Source organism: Cervus elaphus, chromosome 19 (genome assembly GCF_910594005.1).
Source record: "Cervus elaphus chromosome 19, mCerEla1.1, whole genome shotgun sequence".
Classification (NCBI taxonomy): Eukaryota; Metazoa; Chordata; class Mammalia; order Artiodactyla; family Cervidae; genus Cervus; species Cervus elaphus.
This window is the reverse complement of record NC_057833.1, coordinates 31,952,798-31,961,081: the sequence shown is the minus strand read 5'-3', so window position 1 is coordinate 31,961,081 and position 8,284 is coordinate 31,952,798. Positions and strand designations below refer to the sequence as shown.

Genomic DNA, 8,284 nt, shown 5'->3' with positions numbered 1-8,284 from the left:
TGACCCTTGAGCAAGGTAGGAATTAGGGGCACCTACCCTCTGTGCATTCAAAAATCCAGGTATAATTTATAGGTAGTCCTCCCTACACAAGATTCATCTGTATATGTGGTTCTGCACCTGGAATTCAACCAACTGAGAATTGTGTAGTATTGCAGTATTTACTATTGAAAAAAATCCACATGTAAGTGGACGCAAGCAGTTCAAACCTTTATTGTTCAATGGTCAACTGTAAATAACAGAAATGTATTTCTCATAGTTCTGGAGGCAGAGAAATCCAAGATCAAGGTGTCGGCCTCTCTCCTTGGCTGGACAACCACTTTCTATCTCTGCCTTCACATGGTCCTTCCTCTGTGTGCATCCATGTCTCTGTCCCAATTTTCTCTTCTTATAAGGACATCAGTCATATTGGATTAGGACCAATGAGTCTTAAAGACCTCATTTAACTTAATCACCTCCTTAATGAGCACTTGTCAGTAATCCTGTCTTTGAAAAGTAGATCTGACTTAGACATGCAGAAATAGGGGATGCTGTAAGGTTGCATTATTATGAACAAAGTCCCAAAACCTGGCAAGGAAACCTCAGGGAGTAATGAGTGGCCAGTTTGGAAACCTGGCTAGAGAAACAGGTGTGGGAGATGAGGATGGATAGGTGGTGTCACCAGCTGAACTGGGTCCCCCCAAAATTATATGTTGAAGTCCTAATCCCCAGGATCTCGGAATGTACCTGTATTTGGAGATACATTCTTCAGTGAGGTAATTAAGGCAAAAAGCACAGAGGTACCTGGTGGGCTACGGTCCATGGGGTCGCAAAGAGTTGGACACAACTGAAGCAACTTGGCATGCAAGCACATAAGGTAAAACGAGGTCTTTAAGGTACACCCTAATCCTAACCCTAACTATCTTTTATAAAGTCTCTGCAAACACTGATTTAGCCACTATTCTGAACCACTTCTCCTAAAGGAAATACAGGATTAGGTTCCTGCGAGCCTCTGATTACATTTTCATCAACCAATGAACACATATTTGTTTTAGGTGTGTTCTGTTTGTGCCTGCACATGCGTGTGTGCTAAGTCACTTCAGTCATGTCTGACTCTCTGCGACCCTACAAATTGTAGCCCGTCAGGCTCCTCTGTCCATGGGATTCTCCAACCAAGAAGACTGGAGTGGGCTGCCCCTCCTGCATGAAATCTTCCCAACCCAGGGATCGAACCCATGTCTTTCATGTCTCCTGCATTGGAGACATGTACCACTGGAAAGCCCCCTGTTCTGTTTAAAGATGCCTTATTTAATATACATTGTTGATTCATTAACACTGAACTAACAACCAGCTGCACCATAACTCGTGCCTGAATAAAGCTTATCTAACACTGTATTTTTCCTGTATGGCACCTCACAGCCTTCTTGTACCAAGAATATCAGACAGCACTTCACCACTATGCTTGGAAGTCATTCTAAATAGCAAAATCACAAGAAAAAGCACAAAAAATAAAAAAACATGGCACTAAACAGACCATAAAAAGATTACTTGTTTACAGTCTGAACTGAGCTGGGAAGACACATGTTGAGCAACTCAAATTTTTCACTGCACTGCATGTGCTTGTGAATGACTACACAAGTGCCTCAAGTACTGATCTTGGAGTCAGAGATAAACTCTAGCAAGTAGATGAATTTGAAAATATGAAATCTTGGACTTCCCTGGTGGTCCAGTGGTTACGAATTCGCCTGCCAGTGCAGGGGACAAGGGTTTGATCCCTAGTCCAAGAAGATTCCACATGCCACAGGGCAGCGAAGCCCATGCGCCATAACTACTGAAGCCTGCATGCCTTAGAGGCCATTCTTGCAGCAAGAGAAGCCTGCACACTGCAACTAAAGAGTAACCTCTGCTTGCTGCAACTAGAGAAAGCCCACAAGCAGTTATGAAGACCCAGCGCAGCCAAAAATAAATGAATAAAAAAAATAGAATGTGAAATCTGTAAGTAATGAGGATCGACTATACTATTAATCCCATTTTATAGATAAGGAGACTAAGACTTACAGCAGTTAAGATCTTTCACAAGGTCACTGCTTGTGAAGTTGGCACAGCCAGGATTCGAATTTCACCTTGTAGAAGATTTTTTTTCACCTGTACTGAGTCAGGATAGGATAAACAGAGTTGAGGAAATCAGTCAAGCACACTAATACAGAGGCTGCAAATAGCGAATAGCCTTTGCAAAAACTTGCCAATTACATAAAGCATGCTTTCTGGGAATGACACCAAAATATTAGTGAAGAGCAGTTTCACACTTTAAACAAAGAGGATTGTTCTTAGAAGTACAGTAGTAATAGATTTATCTGATGGTTCTAGAGCTCAAGTGACCAAAACCCACAGCGTTTGTTTCTGCAGAGTTTATGTTGTCATCTTCTCAATACAATTCTGTTTGGGGAAAAAAAAATAAGTACATTCACACCCAGGCATTACATAGTATACAAAAGCATAATCAGAGACATATTATAATAGGGCAATTCAAGGAATTAGTGGTCAAGTCTGTAAAGGGGCCTTCATGCACCAAAAGCATAGTGTATAAGCCATTAAAAAAAAAAAAAAGCATTTATTCATCCAGAAAACCACTAAGCTGCCACTTGAATGTCAGGTCCTCAACATTAGGGTGAATATGAAATAGTTGCTGCCCTGGCCATAATCACAGAACAGTTCCTGAGGCAGGTGTAACTGTGTGTGCCTGTGTGTGTTCCGTGGTATTTTTTCTCCTCTTCTCTCCCTCCCATACCTAAGGCATCAGGAACGATAAGCAAGGCCAACCAGAGGTTCCAGGAATCCAGGGCAGCATCTTTTCTCTAGTTGCCAATCAGGGGCTTCTCATTGCAGTGGCTTCTCTTGTTGTGGAGCGTGGGCTCTACAGCATGGGGAAGGCTTCAGTAGTTGTGGCACATGGGCCGAGTTGCTCTGCAGCATGTGGGATCTTCCTGGAACAGGGATCCGAGACATGTCTTCTGCATTGGCAGGCGGATTCTTTACCACTGACCCACCTGTGGGCGAGCCCTTTCTTGCACCTTGTCTTCCCAGAGCTGCTACCCAGACATCACCACAAGTTCCTGATTTTCTTCCTGCCCTCTGACCTCCCTTTGGGAAATACACCTCCTCTTTCCAGCCTCTAAATAAGATAGTCCTAGGAATCAGTCCACAAATCTCTCTTCTATCTCTTCTCACTCCCTAAGTGATCTTATCCAATCTCAGGAGTTTTTTAATTAATTGTTTTTTCTGGCCCTGCCACACAGCATGTGAGATCTCATTTCCCTGACCAAGGATTGAAACTGCACCTCCTGCAGTGGAAGCCCAGAGTCTTAACCACTGGACCACCAGGGAAGTACCCAGTCTCAGGGTTTTAAATTCAGTCAAGGACTCAGCGAGAAACAGATGGCTCACTGAAATTACAGTAATTCAAGTAGGGCTCACTACAGGGACTATTTGTAAAGGCACAAGGACAGCAGTGGGGCTTCCCTGGTGTCTCAGGTGATAAAGAATCTGCCTACAATGCAGGAGACCCAGGTTCGATCCCTGGGTCAGGAAGACCCCTTAGAGGAGGAAATGGCAACCAACTCCAGTATTCTTGCCTGGAGAATCCCATGGACAGAGGAGCCTGGCAGGCTACAGTCCGTGGGGGCGAAAAAGAGTCAGACATAACTGAACAACTAACACTTCACTTCACGGACAGCAGTACTCTGAGGTTAGCAGGGGGAGGGGGGCTGCTTCCACCCCAGGACTAGAAGGGGGTAAAGAGAGGGGACAGTGACTGCGTCTGGAGAGACAGCTGTGTGGAGGCCTGCCTGACAGGAGCTGTAAATTTTCATGGAGGGGCTCAGGCAGCTAAGGGGAACTGAAGGGAGGGAGCTGGGGAATAAGTCACCCCACCTTGCTCTCCTTTCTTCTGATGCACTGCCAGCGGCTGAATCCAGCTGGACACCAGAAGGTTGGAGTCCACTGACTTAATCCCTATGGATTAGTCTGTATGAAGGCAGGGAGCAGGGTGGAGTGGCATGGGGAAAGAATCTGGAAGGCCTGCAAAGATGTCCAGCATGCTCTCCTCTGTGGAAGAGTCACAAATTTGCATAGCACCAACCTTAACTTTTTGAGTTGAATCACAGTGGCCCATTGGCCACCCAAATTTTCACTTGAGGGTCCCATGCCCAGGCCTGGTCCCTGCCTATTTGGTTCCTTCCCTACTCCTTCCCACTCCCCTCCCAGTTTTACCACCATTCACTTGATAGCTTAGGCCCAAACCTAGCTTTCATCCCTGAATCATTGATTTCTCTTACACCCAATCCATGAGCAAGTATGTCAGCTCCACTTTTTGTGTGTGTGACAGAGATGGACATCAATGGTTTAATGGATAGAATTCAGCTCCACTTTAAACTAATGTCCAGGGCATTTCCTGGGAGTCCAGTGTTAGGACTTCGTGCTCTCACTGCTAAGGGCCCAGGTTCAATCCCTGGTTGGGGAATTAAGATCCCACATCCCACAAGACACATGGTGTGGCCAAAAAAAAAAAAAAAAAAAAACCCAAACAAACATACTGTCTAGAATGTGGATAATCCTCCTCACCTGCACAGCATCCAACCTCATCCATACCCACATATATCTTGCTTGTATGAATGCAACAGATGACTACCTGGCTTCCCCACCTGTTCTGGCTCCCACTACAGCTGATTCCACTTTAGACTCTGCTAGGTCCACATAGTAACTAGAGTGATTTTTCTCTAGTCACTCTCTAACTCCTTACCCTGTTTAAATTTTCTCCCCAGGAACTCTCTCCACATAAATGCCTGTCATATGTCTATTCAATTATTTATTTATTGTCATTTTCTTCATTAAAATGTAGGTTTTATGAAGGCAAGGATCTTCTTGTCATCCCCTCAGTTGAAACGATTATTCCTTTTTTAAAAAAATAATTTTATTTATTTGTTTATTTTTGGCTAGGGCACACAGACTTCAGTAGTTATGGCACGTGGGCTGAGTAGTTGTGGTTCCTGGATTCTAGAGCTCAGGCTCAATAATTGTGGCACATGGGCTTAGCTGCTTCAAGGCATGTGAGATCCTCCCAGGCCAAGGGTTAAAATAGTGTCTCCTGCATTGGTAGGCAGATTTCTCACCACTGAGCCACAAGGGAAGCCCTGAACTATCTCTTGAGTGAAAAAAAAAAAAAAAGAATAATATCTCTGCAAAAGACACTACTAAGAGAATGAGAAGACAAGCCACAGACAGGAAGAAAATGTTTGCAAAAGACATATTTGATAAAGGACTACTATCTAAAACAGGCAAAGAATCTTTAAAATTCAGCAATTAAAAGACCACTTGATTAAAAAATGGGCCAACAACCTGCCACTTCACTAAAGAAGATACACAGATACTCTTCCTGTTTTCCATCACAGCTCAGAATCAGAGTGGAAAGGAGAGCCCCATGTGGGGACTTCCCATCTGTAAGCTCTGCCTCAACCTCTCTGGCAGGGAGAGCAGACACTGACTGACCTGGGCAGCCTCAGGGCAGGAGCAGCCCACAGGCCAGACCCTGTGTTCGCCAAAGCTAGATACGCCATCAGGTCCTTTGGTATCAGGAGAAATGAAAAGATTGCCATCCATTGTGTGGCCAAGGGAGAAGAAATCCTGGAGAGAGGTCTAAAGGCACAGAAGTGTAAGTTAAGAAAAAAAGAACTGCTCAGATACTGGAAACTTTGGTTTGGGGATCAAGGAACACATCAATCTGGCAATCAAATGTGACCCAAGCACTGGCGTCTACGGTCTGGGCTTATGTGTGGTGTTGGGTAGGCCAGGTTTCAGCATCACAGAAGGGCAGAACAGGCTGCATGGGGACAGACAGAGACTTAGAATATAGGCCATGCGCTGCTTTCAGCAGAAGTATGATGGGATCATCATTACTGGCAAATAAATTCCTGTTTCTTTCTGAAAGGCCAAGAAAGTATACCTGAAACTAATATAATATGTCAGATATATATTAATGAAAAGATTTAATTATGAAGAAGCCAATAGGACTTCCCTGGTGGTACACTAAATAGGAATCTGCCTGCCAATGCAGGGGACACGGATTTGAATCCTGGACTGGGAGGAGTCCATGTGCCACTGAGCAACTAAGTCCATGTGCCACAGCTACTGAAGCCCACTCACCTAGAGCCTGTGCTCTGCAATGGGGGAGGCCACTGCAATAAGTCCATGCACCATAGTGAAGAGTGGCCCCGGCTCACAGAAGCTGATTGCTCACAGCAATCAAGACCCAACCCAACAAAAATAAAAAATTAAAACAAAAATTAAAACAAAGCCAACAAAAGTTTTTCAGTAAAAAAGAAAAAAAAAAAGATATGCAGATGGCAAATAAGAATAGGAAAAGATGGATGCTCAACATTATAGATCATTAGGAAATTGCAAATTAAGTTTAAAATTGCAAATTAAAATTAAAATCACTACACATGCATTAGGATGGACAAAATCCAAAACCCTGACAGTATCAAACACTGGCAGGATGTGGAGCAACAGGCACTTTCCTTCATTACTGGTGGGAATGCAAAATGGTACAGCCAACTTTCGGAGATGATTTGACAGTTTCTTGTAAAATTAAACATAGTCTTAGCATATGATCCACCAATTGTGGCTCCTTAAGTGTTTACCCAGATGAGTTGAAACTTATGTCCAAAAAAAAAAAAAAACCAAGAAACTTATGTCCACATAATACTTGCACACAGGTGTTTTATGCAGCTTTATTTATAATTGCCAACTTGCAAGCAACAAAGATGTCCTTCATTAGGTAAATGGTTAAATACAGTGTGGCACATCTAGACAATGGAATATCCTTCAGCACTTAAAAACTGAGCTACAAGCCATGAAAAGATGTGGAAGAACCTTAAATACACATCACTGAGTAAAAGAATCCAATCTAAAATGACAATATCCTATATGATTTCAACTGTATTACATTTTGGAAATGTCTAAAGTATGGAGTTTATGAAAGGATTGGTGGTTACTAAGAAAGAGGGGAGAGGAAGAGATGAATAGGTAGAACATGGAGGATTTCCAGGGCAGTTAAAACTGTTCTGTATTATATTCTAATGTTCGATACACACCATTACACATTTGTCATCGAATACAAAATACCAAGAGTGATCCCTATGGACTATGGACTTTGGGTGATAAGTGGGCTCATTGATGACAACAAATTTACCCCTCTAATTCACAGTGTTGATAGTGGGGGAGACTATGCATGTGTGGGGACAGGAGGTATATGGGAACTCTCTGTACTTTTTGCTCCATTTTGCTATGAAACAAAAAACTGCTCTAAAAACAAAGTTTATTTTTAAAATAGTATGTGTAGAGACCCTGGAGAAAAATGGACCATAAATCTAGAAAACCTGTACTACTAAATTCTGAAATTAATCAAAATCCTGAAAAATCTTACTTTGGTTCTCTTATAAGATTGCAGCACAGGAGGTTCCCTGGAGGTTCAGGGGTTAAGACACTGCTTCCTCTGCAAGGGGCATGAGTTCCATCCCTGATTCAGGGTGGCACAGTGTGGGAGAAAAGTAAGGAAGAGACTGGGAAGGTAATGCCTGCAGCTCCAAGCACAAAAACCATAGGGAAAATCTCCAGTTAGTCTAGCTTGGGTTACAAGACTCCTTCATGACTCAGGGAGAGTGTGCTACTAAGAAAGACTGAACCAGATTCACTTGCCAGGGACATCTTCAGCCAGAGGACAGCAGAAGGGCCATCCCCAAGGCTGAAACCCTGATACATCCATATACATTGTTATATATATAAAACTGCTGCTGTTGCTAAGTCGCTTCAGTCGTGTCCGACTCTGTGTGACCCCATAGACGGCAGCCCACCAGGCTCCGCGTGCCTGGGATTCTCCAGGCAAGAACACTGGAGTGGGTTGCCATTTCCTTCTCCAGTGCATGAAAGTGAAAAGTGAAAAGTGAAAGTGAAGCCGCTCAGTCGTGTCCGACTCTTTGCGACCCCATGGACTGCAGCCTACCAGGCTCCTCCCTCCACGGGATTTTCCTGGCAAGAGTACTGGAGTGGGTTGCCATTGCCTTCTCCAAAACCCACTGCTAGAATCCCCCAGGTACTTTTTTGCGGACTACTCTGACCCTTTGCCAGGTTCCCGGACCTCCCCTCACCATTCAGCTTCTAAATGAGTAGTTCCACAACCCAGCTTAGCTGCTTTGGCTGAACAACACTTTGATCAATCGGCCGCACTATAACAGTTCAACCTTTGACTAGGGCC

General features: G+C 43.8%; 1 pseudogene; it reads left to right on the top strand.

The window, feature by feature from the left end:
- The first annotated feature begins 588 nt into the window (after window positions 1-588).
- Window positions 589-5,938, top strand: LOC122675207 (annotated as a pseudogene).
- The last annotated feature ends 2,346 nt before the right edge of the window (window positions 5,939-8,284 follow it).